A 12685-nucleotide genomic window follows, 5' to 3' on the forward strand; every position below is an offset into this window, starting at 1 on the left:
TTTCTCTGTATTTATGAATCTGTTTCTGTTTTTTTGTTTGCTTGCTTGTTTTATTTTTTAGATTCTGCATGTAAGTGAAATCATATGGTATTTGTTTTTGTCTGACTTATTTCACTTAGCATAATGCCCTCTATGCCCATCCCTGTTAACACAAGTGGCAAGATCTTATTCTCTTTTTAGGGCTGATTAATATTCCACTGTGTGTGTGTGTGTGTGTGTATCTCACATAATATTCCACTGTGTATATATATATATATATATATATATATATATATATATAGCTCACATATATTATATGTAATATTCCAGTGTGTGTGTGTACACATATATCACATATCACACACAAACACATATATATATCAGTATATATCACATTTTTTTATTCATCTAGTGATGGACACGTAGGTTGCTTCCACATCTTGTCTATTTTAAATAATGTTGCAATAAACATAGGGGTGCATATATCTTTTCAAATTTTTCTTTTCTTTTTTTTTAAAGATTTTACTTATTTATTTGAGAGAGAGAGAGAGAGAGAGAGAGCACACGAGAGGGGGGAGGCTCAGAGGGAGAAGCAGACTCCCTGCCGAGCAGGGATCCCAATGTGGGACTCGATCCCGGGACTCCAGGATCATGACCTGAGCCGAAGGCAGTTACTCAACCAACTGAGCCACCCAGGGACCCTCTTTTCAAATTTTTCTTTGAGTAAATACCCAGTAGTGGAATTACTGGATTGTATTTCTGTATTCAGTTTTTTTGAGGGCCCTACATACTCTTTTCCACAGTGGATGCACCAATTTACATTCCAACTAAACCACCACTAATTTATCAACTTGTCTGGGACCCTGAAATGAACAGGGAAACCCATTTTCCAGCTCTACGTGATTTGATTCTTTTTACTTTTTAAAAAAATCTATACAATAAAAATTTTTGACTAATTTCCTTTGAGCCCCTAAAAAAATACTGTTTAGTAAAAAGAAAACCTTATAGCACCTTATAACTCCAAGTGCCATATTTCAGTCCAACTAATCTAGCCTGGTGGCTGCCATTTCCTTACATACATTAAAATAACTTCTGTGGGGGGCACCTGGGTGGCTCAGTCGGTTAAGCATCTGCCTTTGGCTCTGGTCATGATCCTGGGGTCTGGGATGGAGCCCCACGTCGGGCTCTCTGTTCATTGGGGAACCTGCTTCTCCCTCTCCTCCTGCCTGCCACTCTGCCTACTTGTGCTCTCCTTCTCTGTCTCTCTTTCTCTGTCAAATAAAATCTTTTAAAAAATAAAATAACTTCTGTGGAATTGGAAGTAACTCATATTTACTTTTGCATGTGAGAAATGCAACTTTTAGACCTTAACAGTTTCTCTGTATCATCTCTTAAAATACCACTTAAAGGTGTGTTGATGAAGTTTCTTTTTCTCAACATTTTATTATGAAAAGTTACAAATATGCAAAGATGTTGAAAGAAGTTTACAGTAAACAGCCCCATATCCTACCCACCAGTTGGTGAACTTCTTAATCTTCTTTAATTAGCTGCTATTAAGTTGTTTGGCTATTTGCAGTTTCCTCCTAACACCGAATGTGTGTAGCTATTATAGCAGCATGGTGAAGAATTAGGGTCTGGAAATCAGACTGAGTTTGGGCTGTAGCTCTGTCATCTACTAGCAGAATCAGTTAAGCTCTTTGTTCCCTTGCTTTACCTGTTTAATGAGGATAACATATTTCATAGGTAACATGAAAATGAAGTGAACTGATTGAACATGTCTGCAGCATAGTAATTATTCAGTAATTGTTAACTATCATATTGTTTTGTTTTGTTTTTTTTTTTACCATAAATTTGATTTAAGATGTTCTTGTACTTCAGAAATACTGTTACTTGGGGCACCTGAGTGGCTCAGTTGGTTAAGCAACTGCCTTTGGCTCACGTCATGATCCTGGAGTCCCGGATCGAGTCCCACATCGGGCTCCCTGCTGAGCAGGGAGTCTGCTTCTCCCCCTGACCCAACCCCCTCTCATGCGCGCTCTCTCTCTCTCTCAAATAAATAAATAAAATCTTTAAAAAAAAAAAGAAATACTGTTACTTGATCATAAACACATTTGCTGGAATTGAAGATAACCTTAAATGGTGAAAGAATTAGATAATAAAAAGTGTGGACTAAAAATTGCTGAGAATTATATTTTATTTTATTTTTTGTTTTTTTTAAAGATTTTATTTATTTATTTATTTGACAGATAGAAAGCGAGAGAGGGAACACAAGCAAGGGGAGTGGGAGAGGGAGAAGCAGGCTTCCTGCCGAGCAGGGAGCCCGATGTGGTACTCAATCCCAGGACCCTGGGATCATGACCTGAGCTGAAGGCAGACACTTAACGACTGAGCCACCCAGGCGCCCCTGAGAATTATAAAATATTTGTTAAAGTCACATATCCATAATCCTCTTGAGGGCCCCCAGCTTTTTATAGATTCTGTTCCAGGCAGTATTTTGGCCTTCATGGGGAAAATAACAAAGTTAACTTACCCATTTTTAGAAAAGGAACAGCTAAAATGGAATTATTTACGTTTTTTATTTGTTATTTAGATTTGAGAGATTGATTGCAGGACTACTAAGACAAACTGGCACTCTAGTGAATGATGAATGTTAGTACTTTCTTTAAAGAATAGCCATTAGGGGCGACTGCCTTCAGCTCGGGTCATGATCCTGGAGTCCCAGGATCGAGTCCCTCATGGAGCTCCCTGCTCAGCAGGGAGTCCCTCTGACCCTCCTGCCTCTCATGTGCGCGCTCTCTCTCTCTCTCTCTCTCTCAAACAAATAATCTTAAAAAAAAAGAATAGCCATTAGTTTTATTTATGTTCTCTTTTGTTTTCTGTATTTTGTTGATTTCTGTCCTTATATTTATTATTTCCATTCTTCTCCTGGGTTTACCCATTTCTAAGTTCTTTAGTTGAACATATAGCTCATTTGTTTTTAATCTTTTTATTTCCTGAAAAATGTGTTTAAATAAAAGCATAGATCACCTAAGGACTCCTTTTCTTTGTTTAGGTCTTTTAATTAATAACTTCATGGTGTACTCTGCACCAAATTTACACTGGGAGGTTCACCAGGAAGTTACATGCTTGAATTTAGATGTTTCGTTATTATGTTACTGATATATTCAATACCTCCATCAGATCATTATAATGCCTCCTTTGAATGTTTTGAGGCTGAAATGGGGATTATGTGCTCCTGTGTTTTGAAGATTAACACATTATTCATTCATATCCTTACTACTTTTAAGAAAAATGTTGACCCTATTCAAAAGAATGACCTCAGGAATAAGGAGGTGACATTTAAAAGGTATAAATCATGGGAATGTAATATTCATGGAGGATTGCCTGAACGATAATAATCTACTAATTTCTCAATATTAGTAGTTTTCAGCCTTTTTTTTTTTTTTTTTTTTTTTTGCCTCAACGCGGTTGTAGAAAAAACATTCCCATCTGTGATAAAGTGTGTGTCTTTGAGTGAGGAGTGTCAAGTTATCAGGTTCTCCAAATATGTTCCATTCTTCTTTTGGATTTTTGCTTGGTTATTGCAGTGGCATCCTAACTGCTTTCCTGTGTCTGTTTTATTTCCCCTTTAGGTCTGCTTTTTACTCTCAAAGTTATCTTTCAGAATGGAGATATATCGCTTCCTTTCCTGGAAACAACTTCAGTGCTTTCTCATTTATGTTAGAATAAACCCCAAACATGGTCAAAGCTCTGCATGATCTAGAACCACCCATCACTCCAGCATAATTTTAAACCAGCTTTCCCTTTGTCTTTATAATACAGTGACGTTGGCATTGTCTCAGTTTCTGTCTCAGTTCTTCTACACAGAAGTTTTGCTATCCTATTATCTCTGCCTGCCACAGGTCCCTCCACAACCTTTTATCTCTTAGGCTGGAACTTCTTACCTTAGTTCATTCATGATTTCCTCAGGGAAAGCCTTCCAGACTTCTCTGACAGATGACTTTCTCCTGTTGGGTGCTCTCATAGCTCTGTTTACCTCCCACATTTACTTGTATGATTGTTACTTTATATGTATTTATGTGATTCTTTCATTGGTGTCTATCTCCCCCATCACTAGATTAAAAACTTCTTGAGAGAAGAAACCATGTCTTTCTTGTTTATCATTGTATGCCCACTGAGAAGGTGGTGAATAAATACATGTTAAATGAATGAATGCCTCCCCTTTCTTTTTGGGGAGGACAGAAAATTCTAATATACATAGAGTTTTTGAGAATCTCTGCTCTAGGTGTTGTAGATTTCATCCCCAGATTAAATCAATATCAGAGGATGCCTGGCTGGCTGGCTCAGTTGGTTGAGGGTGTGACTCCTGGTCTTGGGGTTGTAAATTCAAGCCCCACGCTGGGTGAAGAGATTATTTAAAAAAATAGAATCCTTCTAGAGGGGAGGGGGGTGGGGGGATGGGTTAGCCTGGTGATGGGTATTAAAGAGGGCACATTCTGCGTGGAGCACTGGGGGTTATGCACAAACAATGAATCATGGAACACTACATCAAAAACTAATGATGTAATGTATGGTGATTAACATAACAATAAAAAATTTTAAAAAATCACAGAGGGGAGGGGTGTGGGGGGATGGGTTAGCCGGTGATGGGTATTAAAGAGAGCACGTACTGAATGGAGCACTGGGTGTTATACGCAAACAATGAATCATGGAGCACTACATCGAAAACTAATGATGTAATGTATGGTGATTAACATAACATAATAAAAAATTATTAAAAAAACAGAATCCTAAAAAAAAATCAGAACATCGGACAATTGCATACTTGGACAATATTACTTTGTTTCCTTATAAAATTGCTTTTTCACAATTGGATTTTGGCAGCAAGCCCTTGGTTCAAATTGGGGCATGCTTTAGGTGATAAACTATTGCACTGGTTGTATGGACACTATTGAAGGTAGTGTCCATTGTGACAAGTACTGACCATTGTATCAGATAATATTGTCTTTATGAGGACTCGGGGGAGAAATTTCTTTCTGATCTCACTACTAGAAAAAACTATGCCTCTCTTGAGCAACTGGTCTGTTTTTGTCTTGGAAGTACTCTTGTCTTATACCTAATCCTTGTTTCCTGAAGCCAAATTTGCAGCTCACATATAAAAATTAGGGATCTCTGGCATACTCCTGTGTAAATCAGTCTTAGTCTTAGCTTCACTTTAATCTTTAGAATTTTAACATATTTTATATATTGATCAATAAAAGCTCTATAAAAAGCGTTCAAGGAATAATAAAATTCACCCCAGATTTTTTCTTGAAGCTAAATTAATCCGCTTGCTGGGTAAGAAGTGAGTTTACTCTGTCGCTCCGTGCTGAAAGTGAAAAAGATAGGAAAATAAAAGGTTTATTATATATTAGGAATTCTAGGTTTTATGTTCTGATTGGGTCATTTGGGAACTAGAAATTCTTCTTTTTGATTTTGTTCTGCTGTCACAAAAGCATAGAGGTTGCTTTATAAAGAGGTCTGAGGTGGGATATGAAAGTGTTAGGTTCAGAAATACAAGGTCAGCACTTTTGTTTTTTTCTTTTTAGATCAGCACTTTTATATGCACATGCTGGGAATTTGGTGGAGTTTTATTTTAACAGTACTGCCTTAGTCCTACCCTTATAGAACAGCATGGTACATATTCACTGCTGTATGGGTTATGATCTTTGTAGGAATTGTGATCAAAGGCCTTAGTATTTAGCCTGACTGAATATCAGAGTACTTTTGTTTTCCTTCTGTTACAAAATGAATATTTGTACCATCTGATGAAATAAGAGCTGTGCAGAAGCATATATGACTCTGGAGCCCAGGCATTGGAAGACTGTGAGACAAGTAAGAATAGCCATGACTAAATTATAAGAAGAGACTAGAAGGCACTTTAGAATGATGACCAAAGTAAGGGAATCTTACTTCTAAGTCCACTTTTTTAAAGATTTTATTTATTTGAGAGAGAAAGAGCGAGCAAGAGAGCATGAGCGGGAGGGAGGGGCAGAGGGAGAGAGACAAGCAAGGACCCTGGGATCACGACCTGAGCCAAAGGCAGAGGCTTAACCGACTGACCCACCCAGGCGCCCCCTGAGTCCCCTTTTGATAGCCAAGTTGTCTTTTATTTGAATATAGATCGGCCAACTTTCCCTGTGATATTACTTCATGGGCAGCAGGAAATATTAGCAGTAATTCATATTTTTTTCTTGGCTTGCCAGCAAGAAATCTAGGGCTTATGCTATTATCCACAATCGCTTAGATCAATGACTTTAGTTTGTTGTAACTCTGGAGCTTTGCAGTATTATCTTTTCAGTCAATGTTAATAATATCCAAATTTTGGATAACATTTTCAAGTTATGTGACCTCTGTAGTTGAAAATAGAGTCCTAATGATTCTAGCATAAAGAGAGTATCTGTTTTTTTCTCCAGGGAAATCAGTGTCCCTTCAGGCACTCCCACAGAAGCATAGTCTCCTGAAGGACAAGGGAAGGAAATATCTAATATTGTCTAATTATTATATATTTTTTTAAAGATTTTATTTATTTATTTGAGAGAGAGAGAATGAGAGATAGAGAGCACGAGAGGGAAGAGGGTCAGAGGGAGGAGCAGACTCCCTGCCGAGCAGGGAGCCTGATGTGGGACTCTATCCCGGGACTCCAGGATCATGACCTGAGCCGAAGGCAGTCGCTTAACCAACTGAGCCACCCAGGCGCCCTAATTATTATATTTTTATATATAGTTGTTATCTGTATGTGCAAGTTAGGTTTTGATGAGGCAAATATGAATAAGCATGTTGTTGATTCCGGAAATAAAGATTAGAAGGGTCACATATTTAAAAACAAGTAGAATTACTTGTAAAAAAAAAGTGAGTGAGAAAGAGATTCTTAGTTATCTCTGGGATACAGATAACTTTCATAGAGTTAAGCAAAATTTGGAAAGGTTGCCATAAGACTGTGGAGGATGTTAGGCTAATTAGAATTTATAATTTTGCCCATAAATTTGTACCAAGTCTCATTCTTGAAGGAATTTGTATTTGAGTTGAGGCTTTCACAAATTCTAAGGTTGGCTCAAGGAGTGAAACTTGGCTATAGCTGTAGATAGTCAAAAAGGGATAAGCTGAATTTCTTCAAACCAAATACATTCCAGAGGGTGTAAGAATTTATTGGATAAAGAATGAAGATAAAAACACTTTGAAAGTTGTAGATACCTGTCAGATTTTACCACTGGTAATTTGTAAAGAGAAACTTTTGCTGAAACAAGTAAGATGAGCCATCTAGCATGTAAATGTTCAAGGTCCAGTTTGGGGATAAGCATAAAATCATAAAAACTCATGTCAGGTAGCTCTGCCATGGCTCTGATATGACCAGACAGTGTTTTCCTTGAGAAGAAATAACTAGTTTGGGAGGTATAAGGTAGGGAGTTATGTCAGGTCTTTATCAAGAGGATCATACGTAAGCTATATAGGTTGAGGGAAAATACCAGAGTAGGCATGGGCAAGCATAGACCCAAGCAAGTTTTCCATTAAGGATGCTGACAAATTCAGCCAGTAAAATTCAGTTTATTACTTACGTAGACAACAAATGTAGGATCACCATTGTGTTAGCTCCTTGTGTCCATTGTCTCGCTAGGTAACACTGAAACCAAAGAGGCCAGACAATCACAGGCAACATGAGTGGTCAGGTACCCTGTGGCTGAGGAACAGTGGCCATACAAGGAGAATATATGGAGGTGGGTTAAAAATAGCTTTGTTAGCAGCACCTCCCAAGACTGTCTGTATTTCTGTATTCTGGAGGACCATTCTGCTGGGGCTCAGGTCAGCCTGCGGTTGAGCCTTGCCTGTGTGAGCTGTGTGGAGACATGTAAGGTTGCCAGTGCCTCAGTTCAGAGCAGTTCTTCTACATTATCCATGGTAAAGGAGAAATGACAGGGTGAATTAGAACAAAAGCATGAAAAGAAAAGTGTTACAAGCAATAGTTTCAAGTATCTAGAAATTTGTGTTCTGTTGATCTTAGGATAAGCAGCCTATTTCTATAGAGTTGTCTGCTTCTGGAATGTAAAGACATCCTTGACATCCTGACAGTCACTTGGTGCCTTCTGAGAAATGTCTTTTTTCTGGTGATCATGTCATCTTTTCCCATGACGCTTGTATTTATGAGTAATAGCTTTGTAATATCATCTATCAGGAGTACTTGTATAGTCTTTTATTGAGGCTTTTGTGTTTCTTCCAGAAGACTCAGTTTCTGATCTATAGCTTGTAACAGGAGCCTTTAGGCAAGCATAAAGAAAAAGCAGAAACTACCTATGGAGGTAAGACCGAATGGTTCAGGTTAAGTTGTTTTAATAGCAACAATATCAGAATGGGGAAAAGTAGAGTCCTTTATGAAGCAAATCAGTTTATAAGGATTTAGTGAAATATACCTCAGAATAAGAACATATCATGAACAGTGAGGGCATTGAGCCAGTTCAGAGTTTTTAGTTAATACTACGGTGCGTTATGATTTTCTCCAGTTGTCTGCAATGTAGATATTTAAACCTAGTAAAGGTGCCTGGGTGGCTCAGTTGGTTAAGCGACTGCCTTCAGCTCAGGTCATGATCCTGGAGTCCCGGGATCGAGTCCCACATCAGGCTCCCTGCTCAGCAGGGAGTCTGCTTCTCCCTCTGACCCTCTTCCCTCTCGTGCTCTCTATCTCTCATTCTCTCTCTCTCAAATAAATAAATAAAATGTTTAAAAAAAATAAACCTAGAGATAAAATCTTTTAAAACTTTATTTTTTTAAAATAACAGCTTTATTGAAATAAAATTCACCTTTTTCAAGTATACAACTCATTGGTTTTTAGAATATTCAGAGTTGTGCAATCACCACTCTCTAATTTTAGAGCTTTTTTTTTTTAGAACATTTTCATCACTCCAAAAAGAAAAACTCCATGACCATTGACAATCAATCCTCATTCCTCCCTCTGACCTACCTGGCAATCCCTAATCTACTTTCTGTCTCTATGGATTTGCCTAAGAGATAAATTCTTTTAGAAATAACAGTTGTTTACATGTCCATAAACATGAATATGCCTCTTCCTCAAAAGGATATAATCACTCTATTATTTTACATTAATGAAAAGTCATCCATATAGAATTGAACTGAGAGCTTCTCTTTTTGATTTATTAAATTTAAAAATGTGTTTTGGGTTTAGTAAACAAAAACAGCTTTCATAATGGTGTTGAGCTAATTCAAAATCTAGAGAATGCTAAGCACTCTTAATTATATTATTTCTTCTGTTTTTTATTTTTCACAGAGCTAGACTAGTATCTGATACATTAGTAGGTGCTTAATCAAGATAGCTTTATTTTGTTTTGGTGACAGAACTGGCATTAGAAGCTAGCTGTCCTCCCTGGAAGTCTCCTCTTCCATCATGCCATACATGCTTTCCATTTGTGCCCAAAGCTGATTTTGTAAAGCTAACCCTTTTTCTATCCTATCTCTTGTAACCATACACAAATTTAAATTCACAAGTTTAAATTTGTTGTGTGAACGCTAAAATGGTAAATAGTCTAAGGGAGAAGAAAGAAAAGTAAAATACCTTTCATTTCTTTTTGTCTAATGACAAATATAAACACCCCATATTTCACAGTTAAAGAATTTATGTTAAGTAGGACATAAATTCATAGGCAGCATTTTTAGCTTGAATACTTAGGTTAAATAGCTCCAGTCAAAATGTTAAGTATGAATTAGTGATTTTAAGATATAAAAAGATTTATGCTTCAAGGAGCTCAAGTTGGAAGAGGAGGGTGGTAAAGGATGAATACCCATAGGTTTTTTTGGTGCTGTTTAAATTTTGTTATGATGTAAGTGTAGGCAGTAAAGTACACAATTTGTAAATGTACAACTTGATGAATTTTTTACACATAAGTATGTATATATAACGATCACCACACAGATCAATATACAAAATATTTCAACACCCCAGAAGGTTCCTTAGTACCCCTTTTTTGTCAGTTACAACCCTCCGAGAGGTAATCACTATTTTGACTTCTGTCACAATAGGTTAGTTTTGCCTCTTCTTGAAATACATATAAATGGAATCAAATAATACTCTCTTGTGTCTAGCTTCTTTTACTCATAATTGTGTCTATAAGATTCATCCATATTGTGTGTAGCAGTGGCTAGTTTTTTTTTTTTGCTTTATAGTATTTCATTATATAAATAAAGCACAATTTATCCATTCACCTGTTGATGGTGATTTGGGTTAACAGTTTTTTACTGTTGTGACTAAAGTTGCAAAGAACATTCTTGTGCTTATCTTTTGGTGAATATATGCACTCATTTTTCTTGGAACTTCAGGTTTTATAGTGTTACAAAAGTTCAGAACGTTTTTGTTAAAACAGCCAGAATGCCAACCCTGCCTCACAAGAAATTTTTAAGTCTGCCTAAATGGATATATAGCTCTTTGATTTTATAATAGAAATTGGGGGAAGATAACATTGACTTCACTGCCAATTTTGGGTGGTATCATGTGCCTGTTCTATAATGCAAGAGTTATGAATATTATACGTTCGTTCATTCAGTGAACAGTAGGGAACCATCCTAGGGGTTAGAGATGCAGCTATGAAAGACACAATCACATCCTACTTTCCCCAACCAACATGTTCCAGTTATTTGAACATAATGCATGGAGTGTAGTGATAAAGAAAGGAGAATTATTAGGAGAGTACTTAGGGTGAAGCATCTCTCCTAAACCTGGGTAGTCATTGGAAGCATCTCAGAGGAAATGACATCTGAACTGGGTCCAATAGAATAAAATGGAATTAGCCAGGTGAAGGAAGTGGAGGGTGGGTGTTGAGAGGAGCGGACAATGAGAGTTTTGTTTTGTTTTTTTTTTTAAAGATTTTACTTATTTTTGACAGAGTGCACAAGCAGGGGAAGCAGCAGGCAGAGGGAGAGGGAGAGGGAGGAGCAGGCTCCCTGCTCAGCAGGGAGCCCGATGCAGGGCTCGGTCCCAGGACCCTGGAACCATGACCCCAGCCGAAGGCAGACGCTTAACCATCTGAGCCACCCAGGCGCCCGGACAATGAGAGTCTTTAAGGCAATGTTTAAAGCTTGGAGACGTGAGAAATTGAAAGTAGCTGGGAAGCAGGGACTCAGTCAGTTATAAAGGGCCTTTTGGTAATATCACAGAGTTCTGATGTCATCCTCAGGTCAGAAAGGAGTCACTGGTACTGTCCTTTTATTATGGAAAACTTCAAACACCTACACATCCCACAGTTTGAGCAATTACCAACTCATGACCAATCTTGTTGATACCACTTCCTTCCTCCCCCAGTGGATAGTTCTGAAGCAAATTTGAGACATCACATCACTGTTGAAGATTTTCAGCAGGAGAGTGACATGATCAGTTTTGCGTTTTAGAAATCACATATCCCTAGTAACTTTATCTTTATAATGCACACACCATAGTTTGGTTGCTTCTCATTTGCTTCCAGTCATACAGACATTTGTCTTTCTGTACTATTTATAGCAGCTTGCATTTTTTTCAAACTGTATGGAAACATGATTAAACACTAAACTTATTTTATATACTTATCTTCTTATGGAGATAGATCATTGTTTAATTTGGTGTTAAAATACTATTAATATTTTGGCTTCTAAGGTCATAAACAGTATAAAAGTTTGTTTCTAGTTTGGTCTCCGTTATAGCAAACATATTAGTATTTGGAAAGTAGAATTCAATTTATGATTTTACTATGAATATTTTTTACAAATTCAGGTTTAATTTATGATTCTTCTGTAGCTCAGGTTTTGCTCTTTATCTACCTATTGAAATCTGTTTTCTTATTGAAGATTACTTTGATGGTGAGAATTAATATAGATTACTTTTATTTTAAAGCTAATTATCGTTGTTTACATGACACTAAGTTAAAAATTCCTTCCTGTAGTAAGAATGTTTACTTACTAAAATGTTTTAGTTTAATTTTTTTTTAAAAGGTGATTCAGTAGAAGGCAACTGCTGTAATACCATGGAATAACACTGCATTCATGCATACATTCATTAATTTGGTGAGAGTCAGTGATCTTTTTTTTGTGTGTGTGTGTTTCAATAAAGCTTTATTTACAAAACCAAGTGCCTATAGCTAATAGTTTCCAACCCTGTTTTAACAGATCAATTGTGGCCAGGTAGCAGGATCAGAGATCACAATAATGAGACCTTTATGCAGAAGAAACCGTCCTTCTCAGAAGAAAACTGTACTCTGCATGAGTTGAGCAGTTTATGAACTCTCTGGGGTTGAGCTGAAGTCAGTAGCTGCTGTTCTGTTTCTCATGCACAGGTTCTAAGAGATCTGGTGGTTTCCAGGGAAACAAATTACACTTCTCTTTGACTTTTTTTTTTTCTGGAGCCTTCCTCCTGTGGCCATGTCCTTTTTGTATATAATAGGAATGGCAAAGGTGTGGCATGCCTACTGTGGTTCCCCCATTGCCTAATCCGTGGCAGACATCACTAATCGATCACAAGACTTTTTCCTCGAGTCCATGCACGCCCCAGCATCATTCTTTTTTTTTTAATTTTTTATTGTTATGTTAATCACCACACATTACATCATTAGTTTTTGATGTAGGGTTCCATGATTCATTGTTTGTGCATAACACCCAGTGCTCCACGCAGAATGCGCCCTCTTTAATACCCATCACC

The 12685-nt window shown here is 37.3% G+C and overlaps 1 protein-coding gene across 2 annotated transcripts in view; it reads left to right on the plus strand.

Moving 5' to 3' along the window:
- The window catches only part of ZC3H6 (zinc finger CCCH-type containing 6), a 65158-nt gene that overhangs the window by 14210 nt on the left and 38263 nt on the right, over positions 1 to 12685 (plus strand). The gene's annotated exons all lie outside the window — the stretch shown is intronic.

The sequence above is a fragment of the Callorhinus ursinus genome, unplaced genomic scaffold (assembly GCF_003265705.2).
Source record: "Callorhinus ursinus isolate GAN/ISIS: 27379988/994484 unplaced genomic scaffold, GSC_fseal_2.0 scaffold10, whole genome shotgun sequence".
Lineage (NCBI taxonomy): Eukaryota > Metazoa > Chordata > Mammalia > Carnivora > Otariidae > Callorhinus > Callorhinus ursinus.